This window comes from Schistocerca gregaria, chromosome 3 (genome assembly GCF_023897955.1).
Source record: "Schistocerca gregaria isolate iqSchGreg1 chromosome 3, iqSchGreg1.2, whole genome shotgun sequence".
Taxonomy (NCBI): Eukaryota; Metazoa; Arthropoda; class Insecta; order Orthoptera; family Acrididae; genus Schistocerca; species Schistocerca gregaria.
In genome coordinates this window covers 681,094,976-681,108,247 of record NC_064922.1, presented here as the reverse complement: position 1 = coordinate 681,108,247, position 13,272 = coordinate 681,094,976, and the positions used below count along the sequence as shown (strand labels likewise).

The window sequence follows — 13,272 nt, the reverse complement described above, 5'->3', positions numbered from 1 at the left end:
ACTTCAGTCAGTTGCTGTCCTGAAGGACTATCACGAATTATAAGACCGTACAAACGTGGTCAATCTGTCAAAAATGACTAAGATCAGGGAGCAGCCATGTCATGCAGGAAAAGACAGCAGGTATATTCTGTGCAAGTGATTCCTCATACTCATAGGTATTGGAAACAAAAGTCATCTTCAGAACTAACATAGGTTGCTGAGACATCAATTTGATCAGCTACCGGCTTCGAACAACTGATTGTTGTCAGATATCGTAAAATGATTTGCAACAGTCTTTATGGCTACGTTCTTACTGTGGCATCAGATAAAATAAAAATCATCCCGCGGCTCTGCAGGGGCTTTACTATTAGATATCACAACATTTTTCACTATCGGCAGGGACGCCACAGAAAGAATGATGCCACACAGGCTGCTGTAAATAATTTAAATGATACCTGAATATGATAAGATAGTCAAAACCAGTAGTTAATGTTTATTTATTAGCAGCTCTTGGTGGATCTGAAAGATAACTTTTTTCCTCGTCTGTATGCGGTACAGAAGCCACCACCTTACACGTGCGTCTGTAGGCTCCACATGGCACAGGGATTAGCTTTGCCGCAGCAATGGCTTCACAGTTCCTCAGATGCCTGACAAAAGGTCGCCAGGACTGACCAGTTGCGGTATCCAGAATGAGATTTTCACTCTGCAGCGGAGTGTGCGCCGATATGAAACTTCCTGGCAGATTAAAACTGTGTGCCGGGCCGAGACTCGAACTCGGGACCTTTGCCTCCCGCGGGCAAGCGCTCTACCAACTGAGCTACCCAGGCATGACTCACGCCTCACAGCCTTACTTCTGCCAGTACCTCGTCTCCTACGTTCCAAACTTTACAGAAGCTCTCCTGCGAACCTTGCAGAACTAGCACTCCTGAAAGAAAGGATATTGCGGAGACATGGCTTAGCCACAGCCTAGGGGATGTTTCCAGAATGAGAGTTTCACACTACAGCGGAGTGTGAGCTGATATGAAACTTCCTGGAAGATTAAAACTGTGTGCCTAGGCAAAGGTCTCGAGTTCGATTCTCGGTCCGGCACACAGTTTTAATCTGCCAGGAAGTTTCAGTTGCGGTATGTTTGTCGCACGTCGATGGCAGGGTACAGATCCACCGAAAATTACATAGGTGATGATGCCTCCCCCCCTCCCCCCCCCCCCCCCTCACTGGCGACCGTATCGTCTGCCATCATCTCTCGCCGGCAAATGACCCAAGAATCTACTGTCCCTCTCCCTACGCACATACAAATCGATCGATGTCACTGCTGTTGAGCATACAATTTTCCATGGGTGATACAATGGGCATCCAGGAATTTGTATCATTTTTCGAGTATTGAGAGAGTTTACGTGAGAATTGTGTATACACTGAGGTAGCAAAAGTCATGGGATAACGATATCCAAATTAACAGATAGCGGAAGTATGGTGCACACAAGATATAAAAGGGCAGTGCGTTGGCGGAGCTGTCATTTGTACTCAGATGATTCATATGAAAAGGTTTCCACGTTGATGACGGCCCCACGACCGGTATTGACAGACTTAGAACACCTGATTGTAGTTGGAGCTACACTCATGGGACATTCCGTTTCAGAAATCGTTAGGGAATTCAATATTCCTAGACCGAATGTGTCATGAGTGTTCAGAGAACACCACATTTCAGGCATTACCTCACAACACTGACAACGCAGTGGTCGAAGGCCTTCGCTTAACGACCGGGAGCAGTGGTGTTTGCGTAGGGTTGTCAGTGCTAACAGACAAGCAACACTGTAACCGCAGAAATCAATGTGGGACGTACGAAGAACGTATCCTATAGGACAGGATGGCAAAATTTGCTGTCAGTGGGCTTTGGGAGCAGACGACCGCGGCGAGTCCCTTTGCTGACAGCGTGACTCGCTTGCAGCGCCTCTCCTGGGCTCATGGCCATACTGGTTTCTGACCGTAGCCGGGACAGATATCTCCCGATTTCAGTTAATAACAGCTGATGATGAGGTTCGTGTCTGGCGCAGACCCCCCGAAGCCATGGACCCAAGTTGTCAACAAAGCACTGTTAAAGGTGGTGCTGGCTCCACAATAGTGTGAGTGTGTTTACATGGACTGGTCTGAATCCTCTGGTCCAACTGAACTAATCACTGAAAGGAAATGGTTATGTACGGCTGCTTTGAGACCATTTACTGCCATTCAATGATGAAATTTTTTGGATGACAATACACTGTCACTGGGCCACAGCTGATTTGCGACTGGTTTGAACAACATTCGGACAGTTTGAGCAAATGATATGGCCACTCAGCTCGCTCGACATGAATTTCATCGAATCTTTATGAGACGTAATTGAGAGATCACTTCGTGAAGAACATGCTGCACCGAGAGCACTTTCACAGTTACGGACTGCTGTAGAGGCAGTATGGTTCAATATATCTTCAGGGGCCTTCCAACGACTTCATAAGTATATGCTACGTCGAGTTGCTGCGTTAAGCCGGGCAAAAGGAGATCCGATACGACATTAGGAGGTATCTCATGACTTTTTTTTAACCTCAATGTAATTCTTGGTGTGTTTTGTTCTGCCTCTGTTAAAGATACAGTAAGTGTAAATTCTTATTTAATGCATAACAGACACAAAGCCAAATGAAAATGATTGTCATAGTAGTATGCTGAATAACGGTAAACTTCAGCTGTAACATTCCATTTCCTTTACGAGACTACTGTGAAAAATTAATTTTAAAAAATCGGTAAATTATTATTATTCTCGTGTCAGAAACATACACATTTACAGTTAACAAACATCACACCACATAAAATTTGACCAAACTTTGACCACTTCCCGTGCATTCTCCAAGGCCTGAAGAAGTGATCTTGGATGCAGGAGTTTGTACACAGCCTACGCTGAAGCCCATGTTTAAGTGTCTGATCCTCTCCACAGTCGCACTCGACACTGTGTTCCTTGTTGTAGGCCGTTCTTGCCACATTAACCGTGGATCTGCACACTCCGGATCTCAGTCTACCTAAAAAATTGCAAGTTAACCATCCCTTCTCATAACCATGTGGTAGACACGGCTGGAATAGATTTTAAACGGCCTGTTGTTAAGTCTTCATGTTTCGTTAAGGGCTACATCCAGCTGTGTGGGGTGACTTACGCCAACCAGAGCAGGTGAATTCTGCAGCGTAATGGCATAGCGCCACTGCAGAAGTTCGATTTTTTCAAAGATTATTCCTCGTGTAAACTAATCAAATTAGTGTTCATAGAACTCTTTTCGTTGTATATCATTCGAAGGTATTTTAGAGTAACTTTAGAGCACTTGCCCGCGAAAGGCAAAGGTTCCGAGTTCGAGTCTCGGTCGGGCACACAGTTTTAATCTGCCAGGAAGTTTCAACTTATAACATTCTTCCATTTCAATCCCTCAGCAGACCTGTTCTAATTTTTGAGTGGCTTCCCGTTCTCTCGAATGGGAAGTACATACTTAGAAGGATTGGGTTAAGTTGGTTTGGTTGCAGTATCTCGAAAGTCCTTCAAGAGAATTAGTGAGGATATTTTCATTTGTGTGCTCTGGGTGGATAGAGTGACATCATCAGCATACAGGAAACTCAATAAACGCTTCTGCTGTAATGAGATCGCTTGCTAGGGTAATCTAAGATCAAAGATATTACAAAACTGTGAGCCCAAGTTACTGCCGATAATATACACAACCTCCTCAAATGTACCATTTTGAGAGAAGAAACGCATACTTCGCAAGCACCTGATACTAGTGCCGACAATAGCCTCTCTTGAGCAAGCACTGCGAGGTTGGTAACTGAGGTGATTCCCTACACAGACTGGAGTTGAATTACTGAATGATTGGGAACTCAAAGCCTCGGTTGCAGTGTTAATAACTGAAATCAGCGAGGCTTCCTCGGCTCATCTCTACAGAGCTAGGAACACATTGATCTGATAATAACTGCTGGCTGGAAATGCACGCGTGACGTAGACGGACCTCACAGGCGGTACAGTGCGGCAGGCCGCAATTAGAGAGAAGAGCGCACGTCAGCACGCCTTTCTTCCTGGCTCGTACCTCCCAGCTCGAAAATTGCACCGATCAACTGACAGTCTGGCCACAGGAACACACTCGTTGGCCTCCTTTACTGGAGAATGTAAGTCGTCGCTCCAAATAGCGGACAACGCGCCTCCAAAGCACTGTTACAAATAACCATTTTGCTTCATGTTACAAAAAAGAATTATTCTATGATTTAGTCAAGAGGAAGAGCTTGACAAATTGAGCAAATCAGTATCGTGCTGGTCCATCTCTGGCCCTTATGACAACCAAAGCGGTCCTGCTGTGAGAAGGAGTGGCACACCAGACCACCACTCCTGGCTATCTGGCCATATGGCGGGACAAGTCATGTTGGTATATTACCGCCGTCCGGGACGTCTCTACACACGTCTTCGTTGGTCATCGGGGTTCAGTTTGAAGCGGGACTCATTACTGATGACATTTCTACTTGTAAGGGATCCGTAATCCAACGAACATAGATATCAGTATCCGACACCCAGGTCGATAGCAGGCAGGTGTCGATTGTCGAGCGCTGCAGGAGGCAGTGAGATTGGAGTCGGGTGAAAGCAGTACTGGGAAGACTGGCAAAAATAAAAAATGGCTGTCGAGCTGAGTGCTGTGTCAATGGCGGATGTGCCGAGTGAGGAGTAATTTGTAAATTCACTGGAGTGTGACAAATGAGCACGTCCCCTTATCGTCGTGGGGTTCATCCTCATCAATACCGATTCGGGAGTGATATAAAACCAAAAGTAAAACGAGCCGAATGACGTGTTTCGCGTCAACCGCGTCGGCCAGTAACAACCACGGATTGCAGTGAGAATTGTCGTGAATGTTAACCATCATCACTGTGTGTGACGAAATACTTAAAATCAGCAACCAATAAAAGATACAACCGTAACTAAACGTATAAGGCGAAAGTCGAAGGTAGCAACTGCCCCAGAATTTGTGTGTTAATAGTAAATACATATCAGTGTGTACATCGCAACCTTTGTGGTCTTTAATAATAGAAAAACTTTCAATCATTAACTATTTCGTGGCCTTTCGTCCATTAAGCGCATTGTCATATATTCATAATAATTAACTGTTTGGTGGCTTTGGTAAATCACACAAACCCAATAAACATATAACAGGGGTATTTCGTACTCCAGTCAATGATATTACAGGCCAAAAATGTAGCTGGAGATGCCCCAGACAGGAGTGGGATACCAACCCAACTGTTCCCCGGTATACGGCTAGAAAACCATCAGTGATGGTCTGGAGTGTCATTTCATTTCGTAGCAGGGCCCCTATGGTTGTCACCTGCGGCACACTTAGAGCACAGCCGTACGTCGGCGAAGTTCTAAGCCCAGTTGTGGTCCCCTTCATGGCAAGTCATCTTGGAATTACATTTCAGCGAGATAACGGTTCAAATGGCTCTGAGCACTATGGGACTTAACTTCTAAGGTCATCAGTCCTCTAGAACTTAAAACTACTTAAACCTAACTAACCTAAGGAAATCACACATATCCATGCCCGAGGCAGGATTCGAACCTGCAACCGTAGCGATCGCGCGGTTCCAGACTGTAGCGCGTAGAACCGTTCGGCCACCCCCAGCGAGATAATGCCCGCCCGCACACTGCGAGAGTTTCTGTTGTTTGTCTTCGTGCTTCCCGAACCCTACCTTGGGCAGCGACGTCGCCCGATCTCTCCACGCTGAGAAAGTTTGGAACATTATGGACAGGGACTTCCAAGCAACTCGTCGATTGGCCAGAATTCGGCACGGAATCCCTCAGGAGGACATCCAACAACTCTGTCAATCAATGCGGAGCTGAATAACCGCACTCATGAAGGCCAGAGGTGTATCAACACGTTATTGACATGCTCAATTTGCGAACTCATTCTCTTGAATAAGTAATCCAATTTTTCTGAATTTGTAATCATTTGTTCGTCTGTACAACACATTCATCGATTTCTGTTCCATTCGAGAATCCATTTGATAATTCCTTCGTGGTACGTGATATGTTTTTTACTGTATTTGGCTACTAGAACTCGGTACATTACAGGCATACTGGATGACGGATATTATACGAAATTAACATCACGTCTTCATCAAGGAAGAGAAATACAACACGTAATGTTGTCACAATCATGTTTTCAAGAAAAAGTGTGGTGATAATTAAACTTTCGCCACTTGAGCCACATTACATCGAAAAATATTTACCGCCTGGGTATTTTTATTTATTTATTTATCTCTCAAGTAAAAACCTGCTGCCTGTTCTTACGTGACACGTTGCACATTTTCTGATTTTACATGTTATGTCACACAAATTCATTTTTATTATTAGTTCATTTTTTGAAAATTTTACAAATGAATAAAACAAAAGAATAAAGCAATATAAAAAGGACAAATGTACATACACAATTTTATTTAAATTTATTGCTAATTCGGATAATGATAACAATTAAGATATATAATATGGAGTGGACATACTTTAAGTTCAAATTAAAATTGTATTTAATGGAAGAAATAAGAGGTAACATTAATATTGACGTAGATATGATGTGAGAGATCTTCCCTTTATACCTCATATGTGTCTAGTGTACAGGGTGTCTACACCGAAATTCCGTATTTTGTGAGGCAATTTAAGAATAGTAAATCTTTCTTTGCTTCAGATCTGACTTGTCCGCTGGGTGCAGAAGGACTTATAGTTGTTGCCTAAATCTTTTCAACATCTGGCGCACTTTCATTGTTGAATTGATGTCCGTAGAAGCGGAAATGGAATCGGTTCAGGAGAAGGCTAAAACTCTGCTTTGGTACGCAGAGTTTTATCCATTGTTATGGTGCAAAGGCAGTTTCGCGGTGTTTACAGGAAACCAACACCAGACACCAAGAGCCCAAAAGTATGACACAGTCGGTTTCTGGAAATTGGCAACATTACAAAGTGGCATGGAGGTGGTCGACGGGTCTCTGCAGAACAAGTTGAGAACATCCGCCAAATATTCCAAAGAAATCCACGAAAGTCAGTTCGTCAGGGTTCACGATAACTTCAGATGCCTCGTGCAAATACTCATAAAGTCCTCAGAAAGTGTTTGCGTCTGTATTCATACAAGATGCCGATACTGCAGGCCAAAAAGCCTGATGACAAGCAGCGACGATACCAATTTGCATGTCAAATGCTTAACCGAATCGACCGGAATCCTGCGTTCCCATCAAGTGTAATGTTTCCTGACGAGGCCACATTCCATGTCTCTGAAACTGTGAACAAGTATAAAGTTAGAATTTGGGGGTCGCAGCATCCACACAGTGCCAGGGCAAAAGTAAGAGGCATTCCGAAAGTGAACGTTTGGTGTGGCCTCACATGTGACAAGATAATTGGACCATTCTTCTTTGCTGAAACAACTGTCGCAGGAACGGCGTACCTAGATATGCTGGAGATCTTTGTCCTTCCCCAGGCTGAAGACTTGCAGCCAAACCTTTGGTTTCAGCGAGATGGTGCTCTACCTCACTGGTCGCTGGATATTCGGAAAAATCTAAACGAAACGTTTCCGGGACGCTCGATTGGGCGAGGTGCACCATGAATTGGCCTCCACGTTCTCCTGACAGTACACCACTGGATTTTTTTATGGGTCTACGTCAAGGACAGTGTGTTCGCCACTGCAGTGCGGGACATTCAAAGACTTCCGTACTCGGATTGTGGAAGTCATTGAGACCATTCCTTCGATCATGTTGCAGCGGACCTGGATGGAAATTGAAAACAGTCTCGACATTCTTCGTGTCACTGCAGGGGCTGAAATGGAAGTGTTATGATTTGCTTTTGTAATTTTTTTTTCAAAACTTATCTTCACATACAATTTATTTTTGTGAAAAAAATAACACAAAACATGAAACACATTTAACACAGGGAACTTTGGCGTAGACACCCTGCATATCTGTTACATATGTTGCCTTGATTGTGATAATACTTGGTTAATAATGTATTTATTAATTAGGTTACAACATGTTTCCGAACTTGAGTTAACAGTCGAGATTGGGAGTTGATTTAATATGTCACAGCTGCATCACGTGGGAAGGCTTGGTAAAACTTCGAGCCAGTCACACACTTGATGCAGCGAAAGAAAAGAAAGTCACATCTTCAGACATTGTTACAAGTTATGACTTGGCACAACAACCAACTAAATTTTCAGACTGATTCGATTAATTGTTGGGAAACCGTAGTTTACTTTACTAAGTTTATATGTGTATCTTGTCTTCACTTCCTGTGTGTGCTGTAGCATCCGAATCAGTGGCTGAGTTTGTCTCTGTGTCGTCTACTACGTATTACTGATCTGTCATGTGTGGAGCCTGTCTTACTCTAGCATATGGTCCCTCCTGTTTGTATGCCTCATGTAGCGCTCGTGATACTTAGTCTGAGACATTGATTATAGAATTACAGCCATCCTGTCTGCCTATTAACTATTTTACGTCTTGGTTCCCTCACCTGAATCTAATATGTCCTAGGGCATCGTAGATTAGCACTATGTATTCAGGTGATTCAGTCTCACCAAGGGCACAAGTGCGAGTCTGTTTTAGGCCAGACCTGTGGAGATGCACAGGACACTGGCCGTGACCCGTGAGAAAGTGCACCATGCCATGTGTTAAGCTTATGTACTTCATATTCATCCGTTCATGTGTACTGGGGAAGAACTAGTAGACCCATCTTCCCTTTGCAGTTGTGTCCCATTCTATCTGCCATGTATCAATTCTCTACTTGTTTAATCTCCGTTTGTCAGGTCTATCTTGTCCAGCTGTTTCTCTTATTTTGTCGTGTCTTTCTCTCTTCAGTCAGTAGGCTGCTGATCTGTGGCGAACTGTAAAATCTATAGAGAAAACCTCTAGTACCCCACAGTGCCCCAAACGAGGTCGTGCAGAAAGCCCCCCTAGATATTGAGTAGAACACTCCCCTGGCAGCTCCTCACAATGGTTTTATATATACCTAAGCATAATCGATGTGTCCAAGCAATAAGCGCAAAACAAGTTTTAGACGAAAAGAGTGCTGTGCAAAATGTTCTCATTGTCTGTAGGGGTAGTCTGTATCGTAGGTGTTCAGTCTTGCACGTTTGTTCATGAGTTTCGTCGCTTTATTAATTGTTTGCCTGGTATATTCGTTATGCCAAAGTATCTTGTCATAGCTTTCCTTTTTACAGGTAAGTTGTTTAGCTTTACAATTTGATTTCTTTTCAGTTTGGCTCTTTGAAGTAGGTCAACAGTTTTGTTAGTTGCTATTGTGAATTTATTGTTCGTGCACCATTCACCGCCGAAACGAGAAGCCACGTGACTTTAATATGTAGCTGGGACGTGGAGAGTACAGATATCATGATCATAAGGTCATCAGTGTGCGCAACCTTCCAGTTTGTCATGTCGATGTCTTTTAGTGCATTTAGTAGTGGTTCTATGGCAATGTCCCAGAAAATCGCTCCTCATATGAATCCCTGCGGAAAACCATTGGTTACGCTTTTTGTAACCTTTTGGCCATCAGTCTTCCATTTCACTACCCTGTTTTTACAACAGTTTCTAAGGTTGTTTTACAGAGTCAGTGGCATATTCATCTATGTAAGTCTTGCTAACAGCGCCAGCCACCAAAAATTGTCGAAAGCGCCAGGTATGCCAGTTAGGGTTACTACTATGTATTTGTCATGTATTGTCTGTGTCATTTCTATGGCCCTGTTTACTGCACCATTGACGGATCTGTGTGAGCTGCCGGTGGGAATGAAGACTGTCTAACAGCAACCTCTCCTGCACTTTTGCCAAAATGTTAGTGAGATGTATTGGCCTGTATGTCTTAAGGTCAGTCGCGTCTTTGTCCTCTGCTTTCTTAATTGTAACTGCATTTGCCGTTTTCCATATATTCGGTATTCGTCCTTCTAGTAGAGCATTATTCAATAATTCTGTCACGTTCGGTATGATAAGTGGAGAGCTTGTTTCATGGTTTCGGGGTGGATACTATCTGCGCTCGGAGTCTTTTTGTTCTTTATTTGTGTATTTCCAATCCAACTTTCTCACAAGCAAAGGGATGGTGGTACCTTCGTTTTCGTATTTCTCATCAAGTAATCTGCTAGAGTCAATATGAAGTTGGTTGTCCTGGGTGTGGACATCGTCAGGAAGTAGTTTGTTGAGGAGATACTGTACTGTGCGTCTCCAGCCTCTTGTGGTAGTACCATCTGGTTTCCTCATTGTTGATAATACTATCAGGGTCTTGATACGTTCAGTCTGCAGTTTTAACAGCTCCCAAACCCAACCCACCACCACGAACCCCTCCTCTCCGCCTCATGTTCTGTAAGACTGTCCCAGTGGTCTTTCCGGTTGGGTATCCAACTTTGTAGGAATGATGATCAGACTGTCCGCTGCAGTAATTGCGTTGTTAGTAGTATTATTGTCATAACTTGTCGCCAGACACCGGTACTCTGACTCCAAGGACCAAGGACAGGCAGCGTAGACGGCACACGTTACTGTCATGTTTTGTCAACATGTGATCCCTGCTCTACGGGATACAGGCACTTTGGACTCAGCTGTTTTGATCACGAAGGAGCTCCATCTCACATTTCTCGTAAGGTCACTCGATTGCTCCGTAATAGATTTGGAGAAAACCGATCGTTCCAAAATGCGTGACCACCAAAATCACCAGATTTGCATCCTTGTGATTTCCACTTTATGTTTACTTGAAGTACAGGCTTTATCAACGGTTTACTAACACTCCGAGGAGGCTGAAGACGAGCTTAGCGACAGAGGCAGCCAACAATCCACCTGGTACGTTTCTGACAGCACTAAAGCAATATCTAGGGCGGCTACGGGCTGTCATCACAGTGAGCAACATCTGTTAATCTGGAACGTAAATATGGTATGCAATTAATAAATGTTACCCTTTCGCGTGGAAATTTAATGTGTTTCTTTTAATGGTTTATTCGTTATTTCTGTTTCGTTAGAAATGTTCCCACGAAGTTTCATTGTCCTACGATTACTTGCTTTTCATAGGGGCCCTCTCAAGTAACGGAAGTTTAACCAAGAAAAGCAATCCAATAAGCTTGGACAAAGTTTCCATTAGGTGGAGTGAATGGCAACTCACTTTACTTATGAGCAAATGTAAGATAATGCCTACAACAAAGAGACAGAACATAATTGATCGGATTGCAAGATTAATTTCTGAACATTTCAGCACGTCACATCGTATAAACTTTTAAGAGTAATACCAAAAAGCGCTATGAAGAGTGATGATAACGTAAAATCAGTGTTAGGGGAGGCAAATGGAAGACTTAGATACCATGGAAGAGTTCTAGGAATAAGTTCATTTGTAAAGGAAATCGAATACAATGTGCCATAGCGATCAATTCCAGAGTTTTGTTCCAATGTTTGGAATTCTTATGAAGTAAGCTTGACAACAGACATCGAACGAATTCAAAGATGCACTGCGAGGATCCCATACGGAAGTCTAATAGCAGGTTTCGGAGAAAAACGTAAATGAGAATCTAAAAATCTACGGGGAACTGACAATAAATATTCCTTTGTTCACAATCAGATTCAATCTTCAGTTCATCATCAGGTATGTGAAAGTATTTCTTACAGCTTACATGGCAATATGGTGTAAAATAACATAAAATCTATCCTCCGTCACTTCTGCCAGGTACGCTGACCAACAGAATTAAAGGATCAATTTTTCGGAACCCCATAATTCCCATCCATTGCCATGTTTAAGTTTGAAACTCGGCTCGAAGGTGCGTACTACCTCCCTCTGTAATGTTGCAAAATCGTGGTGCCCTGCTACGTCACCGTGTGACTCAACGATACTTCAGACAGCGAAGAGTCGACACATTCGAAAGAGAGGCCACAGCACCTTCTGAGCTGTTACAGTGCCATCAATCTTCACCATAATTCTGCCCAAAGCCACCGTGGGCGTGTCACACGATCGGAAGGTCGTCATTCCGCCTCTTACCCACATTTCACCATTTCTTTTGACGCATCTCCCATTGAGGTCGGAACCGCGGCATTCAGCTTTGAAATCAAGCGGTTCTTACGAGTGTCCGATGAATACATTCCACCCACACCGCCGCTCAGAACCGGCACGAAAAGGTCCCTGGGGTGGCATAAAGAGCCGGCCGCAGTGGCCGAGCGGTTCTAGGCGCTTCTGCCTGGAACCGCTCGACCGCTATGGTCGCAGCTTCGAATCTTGCCTCGGGCATGGATGTGTGTGGTGTCCTTAGGCTAGTTAGGCTTGAGTAGTTCTAAGTTCTAGGGGACTGATGACCTCAGATGTTAAGTCCCATAGAGCTCAGAGCCATTTGAACCATTTGGGGCATAACGGACCTCAATGAAAGCACCCTTTTACCTGTGGCGTTGATTCCCACACACTACGCGGTCGAAAACGACATTTCGCACTGCGATGAGCAGCAGGAGGACATTCTTCGCATCCTTGACACTTCTGACATCCTTGAGCATTTCAACCCTTCTCTAAGGACGTTGTGGGACTGCATGCACACAGAAAGTGTTTGCAACTGTTTGGAGCGAAGTGAAGTGCAACCACAATTTTTGCTCTCTCGTACATGTTGGAACCACCAGAGACCGTTCAAAACCATGCAACAAAATTTGAACGTTATCTGAAGCAGCTAAGGGAGCTTTGGTTTTTCAGCGCTCCTATTTTGTGTCCTTCTGTGGCTTGATTAAGGGGTGATGCGACGCTGACAGATTTGTGACATTTGGCAAAACACTCGGTGCTACCCGCCGACATTTATTAATAGAACCCATGATGAAGGCCTAGACGCTTGCAGACCGGCAACCCCCTTTACACTCTACGATTCTGTATGGCTTACTATCAGAGGCAAGAGCAGCATTGTCACGGAGAAGCAGTAGCAGTGTAGCCTGCTGGCAGGGGCCTGGGATTCTCATCACAGGGTCTGTCTGTACAGGTACATTTTTGCGGTGGTTGAAAAAGGCGTGCGTGTAGCACTGACGGTTTTGCCGAACTGGGGATCTTAGAGGGACCCTTTGCCATTTTATTCACGCACGTGTCAATGTCGTGATTACGACAGAATAAGACGCGAAATAGGAGGGATGAAAAATAATAAGAACCCTTCGATACTTCGGATCACGTTCTGCTTCCGTCTTAAGGTATTGAGCGGTCCCTAGTGCTTTGAACCTCTACACGAGAACAAAAATTGCAATCGAGCTAATCCCCAAAGGGTCAGATCATTTGTAATGGGTATGCAGCCCCACAATCTC

General features: G+C 44.1%; 1 non-coding gene across 1 annotated transcript; it reads right to left on the bottom strand.

Moving 5' to 3' along the window:
* Positions 1-731: 731 nt before the first annotated feature.
* Positions 732-806, bottom strand: Trnap-cgg (transfer RNA proline (anticodon CGG)). Its single transcript has one exon. It is a non-coding gene; the product is annotated as a tRNA-Pro (tRNA).
* Between the last annotated feature and the right edge of the window lie 12,466 nt (positions 807-13,272).